The sequence below is a fragment of the Balaenoptera ricei genome, chromosome 6 (genome assembly GCF_028023285.1).
Source record: "Balaenoptera ricei isolate mBalRic1 chromosome 6, mBalRic1.hap2, whole genome shotgun sequence".
Taxonomy (NCBI): Eukaryota; Metazoa; Chordata; class Mammalia; order Artiodactyla; family Balaenopteridae; genus Balaenoptera; species Balaenoptera ricei.
The window spans coordinates 12,910,247-12,927,243 of record NC_082644.1 but is presented as its reverse complement, the minus strand read 5'-3'; the positions used below and the strand labels follow the sequence as shown (position 1 = coordinate 12,927,243).

The 16,997-nt window shown below is 43.3% G+C and overlaps 1 protein-coding gene and 1 non-coding gene across 2 annotated transcripts in view; one reads left to right on the top strand and one right to left on the bottom strand.

Annotated features, from left to right (window-relative positions):
- EBF2 (EBF transcription factor 2) overlaps positions 1-4,060 on the bottom strand; it is a 194,221-nt gene extending 190,161 nt beyond the window's left edge. Inside the window, exon 1 of the mRNA XM_059926240.1 lies at positions 4,004-4,060. The gene's annotated coding sequence lies outside the window, so the exon portion shown is untranslated. The remainder of the gene's footprint in view (positions 1-4,003) is intronic.
- An 11,640-nt stretch (positions 4,061-15,700) lies between these two features.
- On the top strand, positions 15,701-15,807 carry LOC132368346 (U6 spliceosomal RNA). The gene has a single exon (XR_009504078.1). It is a non-coding gene; the product is annotated as a U6 spliceosomal RNA (small nuclear RNA).
- Positions 15,808-16,997: the final 1,190 nt, after the last annotated feature.

Here is a 16,997-nt window from a genome sequence, read left to right as displayed (position 1 = left end):
CGCGCCTCCACTCTGCCCCTGGGGCAAACCACGACCTGACTGCGGGGACGGATAGCGCTCAGGAAGCGCAGGTCTTTACTGCGGAGATTCTCTTGAAAACCGATGGGGAGGAGGAGAGGGTGCCCTGACCCTCTTAACACAAACCCGGATCCTGGGATTGGGGAGGTTGATGGTGGGGGTAGAGCGCGTAGAGACCGTGAAGTCCCCGCCTCTGGGTTGTGTAGACTGTGGCACCCCGACTCCAGGGCTCTGGATTGGCCTCATTGGACAAGAGGGGCAGAGGGAGCCGTAAGGGCAACTGGGCATAAGAATATGGAACGGGACTGTTGGAAAAGCCAAGTAAGACAGGAGTTGTCCAAAGAAGGAAGAAGGAGGGTGGGAGAAAAATTGGTAGGACGAAACTTACTACCTTGTTTCAGCTAGGCAATTCTCTATTGTGTGCAGATTTTACGGGTAATTTCAGTCCCTAGAAAAACTAACCACCCGGAGTCTTCTACCCCGGCCCCACTCGCTTTGTAAGTCTCTCTGAACCTCAAGTAACCACCCACCCCCATCCTCATCCTCGGGCTGTGCCCAGCGGAGCCAATGGGCTCCTTGGCGGAGAGTGTTGAACAGCCCGTGAACCCCTCAAGACGTGTTGAGGAGCCCGGCGATTTTTTTTCAGGGGGCCTCTGACCTGCAGCATCTCGTACCAGGAGAGGTACGGAGCGCAGCCCCGAGGGGCCGCGAGGCAGCCATGGGCCCGGGCCTGGCCCTGGCCTGGCCCGGACCGTCTTCCCCTCGGGCCCGTGTTGGCTGGGGTTAAAGGGCAGACCCGGGGTCGAGGACACTGGCTCTCCTCTCCCGCAACAGCTGCTACCCAAATTTATGCCCCTCAGGAAGCGAATGAATTGGTTCTTTCTCCCGGGTCCCTGCTGCCCGCCCCAGACCAGACCCACCGCACCCCACCTCCCAGAGACGAGTTCAGGGGCCGTGGTGCTCTGCCGGGTGGCAGTTTAAAGCACCGTGGCCCCGGAACTATGACCTGGGTGTAGCGGGGAGCCGCACCGCCCCTCGCGGGCTCGGCTACCGCACTGGGCGATCGGGGCGAACGGCCGCCAAGATGCCGCGGGCCCTGTGGGCTTCGAGCCGCGGACGCCGAAGTTCCCTCCAGGCTGGGACGGAGCTGCTGGCTAGCGCCGGGAGGGGGGTGGAGGGGGCCAGGAATGGGGGAGCAGCCTTGGGCCCGGCAAGGCGGCGCTTCGGCCTTCGCGGAGCAGGGAGCGTCTCTGCCCCCCGAGTTGGGTTTAATTAGCTTCGTGTGGGTATTCGGGAGGGGTGGGCGCAGAGTCGGCCACCCGCGCCGAGGAGGAACGCGGGTTAGTGATGGGGTGAGCGGCGGTGGCCGCGCCTGGAGGGGCTCTCGCCTCTCTCTCGCCTCCGGCGACCCCCGAACAAACCTTTTCGAACACGCCACACAAAACCCGCCCTGAGCCGCACGGGGGCCCGACAGGCGCAGCTGCGGCCCGGGGAAAAGCCCGGCCCGGCGGGGGAGAGGCGCCCGCGCGCGCCTCCCGGTCTCCGGCCCGCCAGCTTCGTTCCGCCCCTGGCCGGGGTCGAGAAAATCCGAGATGAACATTATTAAAATGCTTCCCGACCATCTAGTTACATAAAACCGAGGCGGGGGTGGTGGTATTCCGTCTTTTACCCTGTCCCCTCCTTTGTTCGCTCTTCCCAATGAACCCCCGGGTATTTCCCCCCGTTCATGTTTCACATCTGCATCTCGGTGCGCTATGTTCAATTTCCTCCCGATTGGCTGTAAGGCCCATTTCCCCAGTCTCTCGGTCCAGTCTCCTGGGCGCCGCGTCTCTCCTCCGGGTCAGAGGTTCGAGCTTTTTCTTAGAAAATTGGTCTCTGGGCCTAGTTCTCGTCCAGCATGGCCCTGAGGTGAAATCGGAGGTGTGAGAACGCTTCCCTCCCACAGCCCGACCTCCACCCCCAGCCCCAGACACACACGCGGCGCCTGGGTCTAAGCAACCCGACGGACAGAGCCTGAGTAGTACCCAGGGAATGAGATCCACAGGGACAGTCAGTCTGGGTTTGATAAATGAAATAAGTAGCAGTCTCTTAGGACGTGAATTTTCAAATTTGTTTGCTTTAGTTGGCACCTTTGATTTTTATTTGTCCGGGTAGAAATAGTTTTGTCACCATCTCAGAACCCTGACGAATATTTAGCTCACAATGCTTCGTGAAATAATTTTTTTAAATATCCAACTCTCCTCCCTCCCACTTCAAATTTCAACTTTGCATCAGTTAAATATCCAAATCCACTAACTCCATTCCAAATGTCTTACTGAAATTGGACTTGAATGCTCCATAAATGAGAATTCCCGGGGAGGGGGGTGGGGCGGAGAAACTACGGTATTCACAAATGTACTACAAATATTTCACGAGGACTCCACCATCCATACCGAACAGAGCCCTTTTAGGACAATTTGGTAAGAATTTAGATTCTCTTCCTGATTTGCTTTTACATACTGAAGGGGATTTTACATACTGAAGAGCTGCAGAAATCCTGAGGCGTCGAAAAACACTTTCTAGACACACGATGTGCCACCCAGGCCATTCAAAATGGACGGAGGGAGCCAGAGTTGGTTCTATCCTAACAACTGACAGCTCCAGAAAATCCCTTCCTCCTCTCTCTCCTCTTTTTCTTCCTCTTCTTTTCTCTCCCGCTCCCTCTCCCCCCTCAGAAATACCCTTCCCTCCCATTTCCTTGTTCCGGGAGCGCAGAGCGAGCGAGGGAGCCGAGGCAGAGATGCGGAAAGGTCAAGAGAACAAATGTTAGGAGCAGCAGCCGCGTTTGGGCGTTCGGAGCGCGGACATCGGAGCAGAGCCCGCGGTGTGTGTGTGTGTGTGTGTGTTGGGGGACAGGTGATCCGTGGAGAGAGCAGTGCCTGGGGCGGCCTCCACGCGCACCTGGGGGCCTGATTTCCTGGGTGCGCTGGGTGGCGAGCTCGTCAAGCCCCGAGTTTGGGCTGTGCTGGGGTAAACCGGCCGGTTGCAATCCCTTCCAGGAACCTGCGCACCAAGGCGGTGGCATCTCCGTCACCGCGGTATGAAGGCGCAGCGAGCTAGGGGCGAATTGACCCTCACTAAGAGGCCCAATCGAGCAAGTCTCCGCGCAGAATAGGGCTGAGAGGAAGGCACAAACGAACGGAGGCGGGACGTTTACCCAGCACTGCCTGGGCGCCAGGCGGTGCACGCACTTTCTCACCCTTAAACTTGACAGCCACACTTGAAGCGGGACCTATTTGCCCCCATTTTACAGTTGAATGAAATGAGGATGGGAGATGACAAGTAGCATCTCAGCTGATAAGTAGGGAACAAAGACCCCTGCCCGTGTCCCACTTCCAAGGCAACACAATGGCGAGCAATTTAAGGCCTTTAAACAGAAAAAGTTGTGTGACTCCTCCCCGCCGTGTTTCGGTTTCTCGGCTCAGTTGAGGGGAAGATAACCGAGGAGCTCCTCCGAAGGGCCCCCCTCTTTTCCTAGTGGTCCCCGCCCCCCAGCCAGCCGGCAAGGGAAAGCCCTCGAGACCCGCCAGCTCCCTCCCCGCTCGCTGCGGAGGTGTGAACGATGTGTTGATTATTCATACCTTTGCCGAGCGTACACTCCGCCGCGGCCGGCGGCGCCACATTTCGCACGTACACGCACGTACGCACTTGTACACGCGCGCTCCGCGGCCCCGCGCTCTGTGCGCAGGGGCATTGCGCCCCCCACCCCAAGGACCCCCTCCTTGGCTAGGGGAGGGGTGACAAAAGGGTCCCACCCTCCCTTGCACAGGTGGCCTCTTCCTCCAAGCCCCAGAAACACAGTCTTGGCTTCCAGATCCAACTTTCTTCTCCAGAACACACTTGTCTTCCCAACTCCCCCTCCTGGATTATGTGGGGGGAGGCGGGAGTGGGTACAGCTACAGATATGGCACCAGCTAGAATATCATCCCACTGGGCACCAGGCTACCTCCTCCTCCAGCACACAGACTCCACCGTCACCTCCACGAACACCACACACCTTGGCGACAAAGGAGAAAATCGGGAAAAGGCACTTGAGTAAAAGGCATGCTTTCACGTTGTCTTTAACGGTGTAAACTGGACTTCTAGCTCTGGGATCTCCTCAAACACGGCCCAAGGCCTAGAAATTCCATTTCTGGCTGATGGGAACCCACCTTCGCACCTCCAGGGAGCCGGACAAGCTTTTCAGGGTGGGAGGGTCCAGGGTCAGGAAACCTCAGAACCGGCTGGGAAAACAGCTAGCTCGCCGGGCTGGGTAGCTCCGTCCCACCCTCGAAGGGGCGACAGAATTTCCACTTACTCTGGCTTCTCGGAGGAGACCAGGCAGGGGTCGCGGTGCTTGAGGTGTCCCCCGCGGGAACAGTCTCGAGGGCCCGGAAGCGCTTGGAACAGTATTTTGGGCAATGCCGGACGCGCCCTATAGGGGGCGCTGGACTAAAGGCCGTAAAACACTCACAACTGCCGCACTTTCTGCAGCTCTGACCCGGGGCAAGTTGGAGCGCACCAGTGGTTCCTACAGGGCGAGGCAGCGTGAAGGAGAAACTCTTCCGGCTTTGGTGTCCTCAGACCCAGGTTAGAGCCACGCATTTACTGAGAGGTCTTGGGCATTTGATCTGACTTGTCGGAGCCTCAGTTTCCTAATGGGTAAAATGGGGGTGTTATTCCTTTAAGCCTCAGTTTCCTGATTGGTAAAATGGGGATATTTATTCCCCCAGACCTTCACTTGCCTTATGGACAAGAAGACAGCTTCGGTGAAAATATCCGGCACGTAGTAGGTGTTCGATAAACACCGGTTTCCCTTGGCCATCTGCATCTGTAAAATGAGCAGGATGATGTTGGCTTACTCTACGTCACTAGGTCCTGTGAGTCCCCTGTGGGGGTGGTTTCCTCCCACCACCCCACCCCACGCCACCCCGCCACCCCGCCTGTGAGCTCCTTGAGCAGGAATTCTGACTTGCTTGTCTTAGCTCCTTGGCCTGCAAGGGCTGGTTCCCGCAGTGCGCGCTCAGTATTTTTTTTTTTAACATGGAATTTCTCCAGGCAAGTGCTTTGGAACCTATTTGGTGCCCACAGAGGTCATGGAAGGCACCCGATGGAGGTGCTTTCCCGGGGAGGGGCTGGGACTTCCTAGGAGTCTGCGATGGGGGCCCAGCGCTGCCTTTTCCCGCCGCACTGGACTGATCGCGCCCAGAACGCGAGCGCGGTTGGCTCTGGGGCCGCTGCAGGTGGGCAGGCGTGCTGGGATCGCGGAAACCCCCAGAGAATTGAAGAAAATCGCGAGGCGTTCTGGAAAGGTCCTTCCGTTGGTGCGGCAAACACCAGTTGATTGGTGGGTCACAGGGGAACCGGGAGCCCCTCCCCGCGCTGCGCCCTCCGCGGGGGACGCGGCCTTCCAGGCGCTACGTGCGGTCTCCGTGTCCGCGGAGCTAAACTCCCGCAGCAGCGCTTTCCGGAATCGGCGTTCAGCGAAGCTGGGCAGGGAAACCAAGGGGCGAAAGAAACCAGACTCAGTGAGCCTGGAGGTGGCAGAAAAGGAGGCTGGGGGCCCAGGGGAAGAGAGAGGTTCCAAAATTTTATATTCCATAGGACTAAAGTCTCCTAGAAGCTCCTTTTGAATTGCAACTTTTAGGCAAAAGCAATGCATGTTTAATGCAGAAAAATATGTATGGAAACAAACAAAACAACAACAAAAGAAATAACCACCTCTAATGACACTAACAAAAAATGGTTGTTAATATTTGGGTGGGTTTTCTCTCAACCTTTCTTGCTTATTTCTATATGCTGATTTGTAACTTTTCTGCTCACTTAACATAGCATATTTTTTCCATACCACTGAATAGTTTCCTACAGTAACATTTAATATTGACGTTCTATTTCATTATCCAGAGAAGAGACACTATAAATTGTTTAACCAATTGCTATTGCTGAATATTTAAGTTATTTCTAATTTTTCACCATTATAAATAACACTGTGATGAACATCTTTGTAGCTGTTGCTTTTCACAGACTATAATTCCTTCCTTGAGATAAAAGTCTTAGAAGTAAAATTGCAAAATCAAGGGCTATGTAGTTTTCTTAAGCCTTGTTACAGATTCATAAATTGTCCTCTGGAAAGACAATATTTACTCTCTCCCTGCCCCCACCCTCAATTTTCCTCAATCTTGGAAGTTATTTTCTTGTTTTAAAATTTTGTCAATTTGTTGGATTGGAAATATCTTTTGATATTAAAAAATTTATTTATTTATTTATTTATTTTTGGCTGTGTTGGGTCTTCGTTGTTGCACGCGGACTTTCTCTAGTTGCGGCGAGTGGGGCCTACTCTTCACTGGGGTGTGCAGGATTCTCATTGCGGTGACTTCTCTTGTTGTGGAACACAGGCTTCAGTAGTTGTGGCGTGTGAGCTCAGTAGTTTTGGTTTGCGGGCTCTAGACCGCAGCCTCAAGAGTTGTGGCGCATGGGCTTAGTTGCTCCGCAGCACGTGGGATCTTCCCAGACCAACGCTCGAACCAGTGTCCACTGCATTAGCAGGCTGATTCTTAACCACTGCACCACCAGGGAAGCCCTGATATTTTTATTTGAAATTTATTTGTATTTTATGAATTTCCAGTAAGGAGAAATTGTTTTTCATTCTTTTTTTTTTTTTGGCTACTGGGGGAGTTGCAAGTTCTTATTTTATTAGGATATTACATTTTAATTTATCATATATGTTGCAAGTATTTTCCCCAATCTTTGTTTACCCTTCATTTTATTTATGGTAATTTTTTGGTGGCAGATATAGATGTATTTAAAAATTTTAAATATCTAAGTAACAAAATAACAGTGGCTTAAATGATAAAGACGCTTAATTATCTGCCATAACAAGAAGTCTGGGGGTAGATGGCCCCAAGTTAGGGGTACCACTCACTAATGCCATTAACTACCTGGTTCTTTTGCTCTTCATCCCTTTGTCCTTTGCATGTTGAGTTTGTTTTGTTTTGTTTTTTACATCTTGATTGGATTATAATTGCTTTACAATGTTCTGTTGGTTTCTGCTGTACAACAAAGTGAATCCGCTATACGTATACCTATATCCCCTCCCTCTTGAGCCTCCCTCTCACCCTCCGCATCCCACCCCTCTAGGTGGTCACAAAGCACCGAGCTGATCTCCCTGTGCTATACAGCAGCTTCCCACTAGCTATCTATTTTACACATGGTAGTGTATATATGTCAACGCTACTCTCTCAATTCGTCCCACCCTCCCCATCCACCCCTGTGTCCACAAGGCCATTCTCTACGTCTGCGTCTCTATTCCTGCCCTGCCTCTAGGTTCATCAGTGTCTCATGGTGGTGAGATTGTTGATGTAGCTGCAGACACCATAGCACAAATTCAAGGCAGGAAGCAAGAGGAACAGAGGCACCAGAAGATTCTGTCCCTTTGTATAGCTAAGTAAAAGCTTTTCCTGAAACATCCCTTATGTCTCCTTTGCTATAATTAAGTTAACAGATATCCATAGTCAGATAGGTAGCTGAGAAAGCAAGTACCCACTTTTCCATCCTCTTTGTGATAGGCCTCAGAGCTGGGGATTGAAAATGGCAGTGGGATTAGGCAATCAATCGAGCCCACCATAAGAAAGTGTCTTTAAATCGTATGTAGTTAAATCCACCCATCTTTTCCATTATAATATCCTCCTTTTGTGTCATTCTCAGGTAATCCTTCCCCATTCTAAAATAATTTAAATATTAACTTATATTTTCTTATGATTTCTTTTTCCATTAAAATTTTTTTCCCTCAATAAGTAGATTTGTTTGTTGTGGTCTTGGTTCCACTTTCAACAGTAAGCACCAAAGTCTTAGAAGACTAATTTACATAGCAGGTTAGTTATAGATACATTTAAATATTTAATTCACTCATTATTTTATTCAAAACATCTTTGCTATTTATATATCAACTACATGCCATCTGGAATTTATTTTCGTTATGTTATGAGGTGGAAATCAAAATTCTGTCACCAAATTGTTAGTTGTACCAATAGCACTTATTACATAATCTATCATTTCCCCTAAAATGTGAAATGTCACTCTATTATTTTGTCACTATATTTTTTAATAAACATTGAGATTTTTAAACTGAAACTGGAAATGTATGATATATTTAGAAACTAGGAAAACCACATGCTCCTCAGTTTATTGTTTTCCTTTATGTCCTACAGTGCAACTTTATAATATTCTTCATATAGGTCTAGCAAAAAATTTGTTCAAATTATTCCTAGGTAATTTTTGAATATAAATATTTATATATTTGTAATTCCTAACTGATTAGTGTTGAAATCTAAGGAAGTTGTTTATTTATTATGCAATCAGTCATCTTACTTACTCCTTATAAGTTGTTTAGTTTTTTAACTGATTCAGTAGACTTTCCAAATAGACAATTATATCACCTATTCATGGTCTCTTTCCTTCTGGTAAATATACCTGATTTATTTTACTTGTCTTGTTGCATTGGCTAAGTCCTCAAATACAATGGCAAATGGTAGAAGTATTGAGAGAAACCTTGTCTTGTACCTGACTATTACAGATATTTTTGTAATATGTCATTATTAAATTAAGTATTGTGTCATATATTATAAAATAAGTATTTCTTTTAGGTTACTAAGAGTTTCGATCACAAATATATGTTGAACTATATCAAATACCTTTTTAGCACTTTTTAGGACTATCATAAAACTTTTCTCTTCTTTCTATTATTGTGACTACTTATATTAATACATTTACTAATGTTGGCTTGTCCTTGTATTTCTATAATAAACCCAACAGGCTCAATCATTTATTCATTCATTACAAATTTATCAAACACTCGCCTTGCTGGAGGCACCATGGTAAGGAGTGCCAAGTCCATGCCCTTGTGGAATTTATATTCCAATAGGGAAGATAGCAGTTGAAGTGCAATTTTTTCCTTGTTAATTTTATCTTTGCCTGTGTGTGATGTATTTGATTGCTTGACACCCATCATTTATTCCCACTTCCTATGCCTTCCTGTCTGGAGGTTAACTGCTTTGGGATTCTGTGAGACATTCTTAAGGCCCTGCTTAGAGTCTGCCTCTCCAAATCCTCCAGTGATTTTGCAAGCTCCAAAATGTCCTGTATTAAGTCCCCTTCTGCTTATGATGTTTGGAACAGTTTAAAGTTCTTGCACCAAACTCTGACTAGCATGTCAGGTTTTGTAAAGGTTTTACAAGCTATGTAAAAATAATCTCTGTTCTTTCTTATGTTCAGTATTAGGTTAAATAGCATAGAATCTATGTATTTCTAAACTAACAATACTTGCCCATAAGGCATGGAGCTTTTGATAAGTTATATAATTTATTTGATGGTTATTAATTTATTCAAGTTTCTATCTCTCAGTGAATATACTTAGGTAATTTTAATTTTCATAGAAAATAAAAAATCATTTGTATTTTAAAATGTATAACCATAGAGCTGTACCTAGTTTTCTGATAATTTTCATTTTCTATATCTGAAATAATTTCTTTTCTCATTTCCACTTGCATATTTGAATTTTGTATTCTGGTTTGTTTTTATTCCTCATGACTATCCCAGCTTACATCAACGGCACACCAAAAACTTGGTATTATCTGATTTTCTAATTTTGGCTGATCTGATGGACATAAAGTTACATCTCATTGTTGTTTTAATATGCATTTCTTTGATTGCTGGTGGTGGTGAGCATCTCCTCAGATACTTTTTAACCACCTGGGCCCCCTCCAGTTGCTCAATTTCCCACTGGATTCTCAGCCTTGGTGATTGTTGTTGCTAATACTTCTTGCTGCTGCTACTGTTAATGTTGGTGATTTGCAGGAGTGCCTTGTCTGTTGAGATGTTAATCCATCGTCAGTTTTAGATGTTACAAATATTATCTCTGAATCTGTCCTTTGTCATTATTGTCACTATTGTCCTTTTTTGAATAGAAATGCTTCATTTTTATAGAGTCCAATCTATCCATTTTGTGCTTTAGGGTCTTATTTAAGGTCTTTCTCTACCTTGAGATCACAAAGAAATACCACTACACTTTTGATTAGAGTTTTAGCTTTCCTATTCATGTGCTTTAATCTCTCTTTTTTTAAAAAAATAAAACATGTATTATATACATAATAGTTTGTTCTCCATACCTTTTTGTATGTAAACATAATAGTTTACTTTAAAATAATGAGCTTATAATATACATATTGTTTTGCTCTGTACCTTTAACAAATCTTTTATTATTGCACAATATTTTTTGTATGCATTATCTTTTTTTTTTACTAGATCTTCATTGGAGTATGATTGCTTCACAATACTGTGTTAGTTTCTGTTGTACACCAAAGTGAGTCAGCCATATGCATACATATGTCCCCATATCCCCTCCCTCTTAAGCCTCCCTCCCATCCTCCCTATCCCACCCCTCTAGGTCATCGCAAAGCACCAAGCTGATCTCCCTGTGCTATGATGCTGCTTCCCACTACCTAACTGTTTTACATTCGGTAGTGTATATATGTCCATGCTACTCTCACTTCACCCCAGCTTCCCCCTCCCACCCCGTGTCCTCAAGTCCATTCTCTATGTCTACATCTTTATTCCTGCCCTGCCACTAGGTTCATCAGTACCATTTTTTTTTTAGATTCCATATACATGCGTTAGTATACAATATTTGTTTTTCTCTTTCTGACTTACTTCACTCTGTCTGAGAATCTCTAGGTCCATCCACCTCACTACAAATAACTCAATTACGTTTCTTCTTATGGCTGAGTAATATTCCATTGTATATATATGCCACATCTTCTTTATCCATTCATCTGTCAGTGGACATTTAGGTTGGTTCCAAGTCTTGGCTGTTGTAAATAATGCTGCCATGAACAATGTGGTACATGTCTCTTTTTGAATTATGCTTTTCTCAGGGTATATGCCCAGTAGTGGGATTGCTGGGTCATACGGTATTTCTATTTTTAGATTTTTAAGGAAGCTCCATACTGTTCTCCATAGGGGCTGTATCAATTTACATTCCCACCAACAGTGCAAGAGGGCTCCCTTTTCTCCACACCCTCTCCAGCATTTGTTGTTTGTAGATTTTCTGATGATGCCCATTCTAACTGGTGTGAGGTGATACCTCACTGTAGTTTTGATTTGCATTTCTCTAATAATGAGTGATGTTGAGCAGCTTTTCATGTGCCTCTTGGCCATCTGTATGTCTTCCTTGGTTAAATGTCTATTTAGGTCTTCCGCCCATTTTTTAACTGGATCGTTTGTTTTTTTGATATTGAGCTGCATGAGCTGTTTGTATATTTTGAAGATTAATCCTTTGTCTGTTGTTTCATTTGCAAATATTTTCTCCCATTCTGAGGGTTCTCTTTGTGTCTTATTTATGGTTTCCTTTGCTGTGCAAAAGCTTTTAAGTCCCATTTGTTTATTTTTGTTTTTATTTCCATTACTCTAGGAGGTGGGTCAAAAAAGATCTTGTTGTGGTTTATGTCTAAGAGTGTTTTTCCTATGTTTTCCTCTAAGAGTTTTATAGTGTCTGGTTTTACATTTAGGTCTTTAATCCATTTGGAGTTTATTTTGTGTATGGTGTTAGGGAGTGTTCTAATTCCATTCTTTTACATGTAGCTGTCCAGTTTTCCCAGCACCACTTATTGAAGAGGTTGTCTTTTCTCCATTGTATGTTCTTGCCTCCTTTGTAGTAAATTAGTGACCATATGTGCCTGGGTTTATCTCTGGGCATTCTCTCCTGTACCATTGATCTATATCTATGTTTTTGTGCCAGTACCATATTGTCTTGATTGCTGTAGCTTTTTGGTATAGTTTCAAGTTGGGGAGCATGATTCCTCCAACTCCGTTTTTCTTTCTCAAGATTGCTTTGGCTATTCGGGGTCTTCTGTGTTTCCATACGAATTGTAAAAATTTTTGTTCTAATTCTGTGAAGAATGCCATTGGTAGTTTGATAGGGATTGCATTGAATCTGTAGATTGCTTTGGGGTAGTATAGTCATTTTCACAATATTGATTCTTCCAATCCAAGAACATGATATATTCTCCATCTGTTTATGTCATCTTTGATTTCTTTCATCAGTGTTTCATAGTTTTCTGAGTACAAGTCTTCTGCCTCCTTAGGCAGGTTTATTCCTAGGTATCTTATTCTTTTTGTTGCAATGGTAAATGGGGTTGTTTCCTTAATTTCTCTTTCTGATATTTTGTTGTTGGTGTATACGAATGCCAGAGACTTCTGTGCATTAATTTTGTATCCTGCAACCTTACCAAATTCATTGATTAGTTCTAGTAGTTTTCTGGCATCTTTAGGATTTTCTATGTATAGTATCATGTCATCTGCAAACAGTGACAGTTTTACTTCTTCTTTCCAATTTGTATTCCTTTTATTTCTTTTTCTTCTCTGATTGCTGTGGCTAGGATTTCCAAAACTATGTTGAATAAGAGTGGTGAGAGTGGACATCCTTGTCTTGCTCCTGATCTTAGAGGAAATGCTTTCAGTTTTTCACCATTGAGTATGATGCTTGCTGTGGGTTTGTCATATATGGCTTTTATTATGTTGAGGAAGGTTCCTCTATGCCCATTTTCTGGAGAGTTTTTATCATAAATTGGTGTTGAATTTTGTCAAAAGCTTTTTCTGCATCTATTGAGATGATCATATCGTTTTTATTCCTTAATTGGTTAATGTGGTGTATCACATTGATTGATTTGCATATATTGAAGAATTCTTGCATCCCTGGGATAAATCCTACTTGATCATGGTGTATGATCCTTTTAATGTGTTGTTGGATTCTGTTTGCTAGTATTTTGTTGAGGATTTTTGCATCTGTGTTCATCAGTGATATTGGTCTGTAATTTTCTTTTTTTGTGATATCTTTTTCTGGTTTTGGTATCAGGGTGATGGTCGCTTCATAGAATGAATTTGGGAGTGTTTCTCCCTCTGCAATTTTTTGGAAGAGTTTGAGAAGGATCGATGTTAGCTATTCTCTAAATGTTTGATAGAATTCACCTGTGAAGCCATCTGGTCCTGGACTTCTGTTTGTTGGAAGATTTTTAATTATAGTTTCAATTTCATTACTTGTGATAGGTCTGTTTATATTTTCTAATTCTTCCTGGTTCAGTCTTGGAAAATCGTACCTTTCCAAGAATTTGTCCATTTCTTCGTGGTTGTCCATTTTATTGGCATATAGTTGTTTGTAGTAGTCTCATAATCATTTGTATTTCTGTGGTGTCAGTTGTGATTTCTCCTTTTTCATTTCTAATTTTATTGATGTGCGTCCTCTCCCTTTTTTTCTTGATGAGTCTGGCTAAGGGTTTATCAATTTTGTTCATCTTCTCAAAGAACCAGCTTTTAGTTTTATTGATCTTTGCTATTGTCTTCTTCATTTCTATTTCATTTATATCTGCTCTGATCTTTATGATTTCTTTCCTTCTACTGACTTTGGGTTTTCTTTGTTCTTCTTTCTCTAGTTGTTTTAAGTGTAGGGTTAGATTGTTTATTTGAGATTTTTCTTGTTTCGTGAGGTGAGATTGAATTGCTATAAACTTCCCTCTTAGAACTGTTTTTGTTGCATCCCATAGGTTTTGGGTTGTCGTGTTTTCATTGTCATTTGTTTCAATGTATTTTTTTATTTCTTCTTTGATTTCTTCAGTGATCTCTTGGTTATTTAGTAACGCACTGTTTAGCCTCGATGTATTTGTGTTTTTTACAGTTTTTTTCCTGTAATTGATTTCCAGTCTCATAGCGTTGTGGTCAGAAAAGATGTTTGATACGACTTCAATTTTCTTAAATTTTCCGAGGCTTGATTTGTGACCCAAGATGTGATCTATCCTGGAGATTGTTCCATGTGCACTTGAGAAGAAAATATATTCTGCCACTTTTGGGTGGAATGTTCTATAAATATCAATTAAATCTATCTGGTCTATTGTGTCATTTAAAGCTTGTGTTTCCTTATTTATTTTCTGTTTGGATGATCTGTCCATTGTGCAAGTGGGGTGTTAAAGTCCCCTGCTATTATTGTGTTACTGTTGATATCTCCTTTCATGGTCGTTAGCAATTTGTCTTATGTATCGAGGTGCTACTATGTTGCATGCATAAACATTTATAATTGTTATGTCTTCTTGGATTGATCCCTTGATCATTATGTAGTGTCCCTCCTTATCTCTTGTAACAGTCTTTATTTTAAAGTCTATTTTATCTGATATGAGTATTGCTACTCCAGCTTCTTTTGAATCCCATTTGCATGGAATATCTTTTTCCAGCCCTTCACTTTCAGTCTGTATGTGTCTCTAGGTCTGAAGTGGGTCTCTTGTAGACAGCATATATATGGGTCTTGTTTTTGTATCCATTCAGCCAGTCTGCATCTTTTGGTTGGGGCATTTAATCCATTTGCATTCAAAGTTATTATCAATATGTATGTTCCTACTACCATTTTCTTAATTGTTTTGGGTTTGTTTTTGTGAATCTTTTTCTTCTCTTGTGTTTCCCGCCTAGAGAAGTTTCTTTAGCATTTGTTGAAAAGCTGGTTTGGTGGTGCTGAATTCTCTTAGCTTTTGCTTGTCTGAAAAGCTTCTCCATCAAAGAATTTCTCCATCAAATCTGAATGAGATACTTGTTGGGTAGAGTAATCTTGGTTGCAGGTTTTTCTCTTTCATCACTTTAAGTATATCCTGCCACTCCCTTCTTGTCTGCAGAGTTTCTGCTGAAAAATCAGCTGATAACCTTATGAGGATTCCTTTGTATGCTATTTTTTGTTTTTCCCTTGCTGCTTTTAATATTTTTTCTTTGAATTTAATTTTTGTTAGTTTGATTAATATGTGTCTTGGTGTGTTTTTCCTAGGGTTTATCCTGTATGGGACTCTCTGTGCTTCCTGGATTTGGGTGACTATTTCCTTTCCCATGTTATAGAAGTTTTTGACTATAATCTCTTCAAATATTTTCTCAGACCCTTTCTTTTTTTCTTCCTCTTCTGGGACCCCTCTAATTCAAATTTGGTGCATTTAGTGTTGTCCCAGAGGTCTCTGAGATTGTCTTCAATTCTTTTCATTCTTTTTTCTTTATTCTGCTCCTTGGCAGTTATTTCCACCATTTTGTCTTCCAGCTCACTTATTCGTTCTTCTGCCTCAGTTATTCTGTTATTGATTCCTTCTAGTGTATTTTTCATTTCAGTTATTGTGTTGTTCATCTCTGTTTGTTTGTTCTTTAGTTCTTCTAGATCTTTGTTAAACATTTCTTGTATTTTCTCAATCCGTGCCTCCATTCTATAATCTCTCTTGAGTTTAACTTGCAACATGGTCTAGATTTTGTTTTCTCCCTTAAGTGAGCCACAAAAATGTGATGGTTACACTGTAACATGGTAAGAAAGAAAATTTTCCCAAATCAGGTTGGGACAGAACTTCTTTTATGAATGTGATGTAATTACAATTCCTTCTGGGAAATAATTAGCATTCTTGAGCAACTTTTGGATAGCCTTTACTGAGATCATGAGCACCTTCTGAGAAGCTGTGGGTCTTGAGAGGAATCTGATAATATTAACTGGCACCGCTGTATTATACCACTGTCCATTTTCCCTTGTGGCAAATTTGGTATACAACTTTGACATGGGCTTGTAATAATTTTTTTCAGAAAAGTTGCTTTAACGACAGTCGGTACAGTGTTCACTTTGGCAGCACATATACTAAATTTGCAATGATACAGAGAAAATTAGCATGGCCCCTGCACAAGGAGAACAGTTGATACAGTCTTCAGCTCTTCATTTAGATATATTTCCCAGTTGACCAAAGTATTTCTTTGAGTAATTTTTCTGGAAATGATATGTGAATATTATCATTTTTACAGCGATATCACTGCCTCCATTACAGTTCTGTTTGATAATAATACCCAAGCGTTGTTTAGAATCATTTTGCACAATGTTGACATTAAGTGTTAGCTTCCAGTACATTCTCTACTCTCATTGTGATGACAGTCATTTAAAAGTGTCATTTTTCCAGTGATTCTACACTGGTTCATCAGATTTCTCTCTCTCTCTTCTTTCCCTCTCTCTTTAACTACAAATTCTCTTTAAATGTCTAAAGACTTTACATAGCCAGTGATTGCTCTTCTGACAAAGGGGTGTCAATTTAAGGATCCTGGGCAAGCCGCTTCACATTTCTGAGCTTCAGTTTTCCCATCTGTAAGATGTCATAATGATACATTTTAGCTGTTTTTGTTATGCTTTCAGATAATAGGAGTTGAGATGGTGTCTTGTATGGACTCTGTTCAGCTCCTCCAGGACTCAGTGAAGAAAGAAGAGAAACTTTTAGAATGATTGTACCTTTTACTTTTCTCAATTTAAGCTCCAGTGGTCTATGGAGAATAGGAAGGCAGCTATAGCTGGAGGCCGCTGTACTAAAGAGCCTCATTCTTATGTCTGAGAGTTTTGTTTTCATGTTTGTTATGACGAACCATGTTAACTGGGGCAGCGACCTTTAATTTAGGAGCCCCTCTGCCCTCCTGAGGTGCCCACACCTGTTTAGGATACAGCCCCAAACAGATGACTGTTATGAGTGCTGAAGAGGTCCCCTCCCCTGAGAATCTTGCTATGCCCAGTGCATGGCTCTGGGGCACAGATAGAATTGGGAGGTCCCCCATGTCACCTCCAGTCCCTGCTGCTCTGATTTAGGGCACACTGGTGGGGTGACTTCCACCAGTCCCCAGGTAATTTTTCATCTGAAGAAAATGAGTGAAAGGAATGCAGAGGAAACACCTGTCGAGGCAGACCCTTCCCTCAATCCGGTCTCACCTGTAATATGTCTGGAGAAATTCCTTGAAGTTTATTATATGAGAATGGCACCTTTCTCTGGTTTCCAGCTATAATGTGTCTTTTTATTACAATATTCTTTTGGCAATTTCAATAGGAATTTGGAGGCTGGGCTCAGAGGACTGGAATCTCTTACTCAGGTCTGTATTCC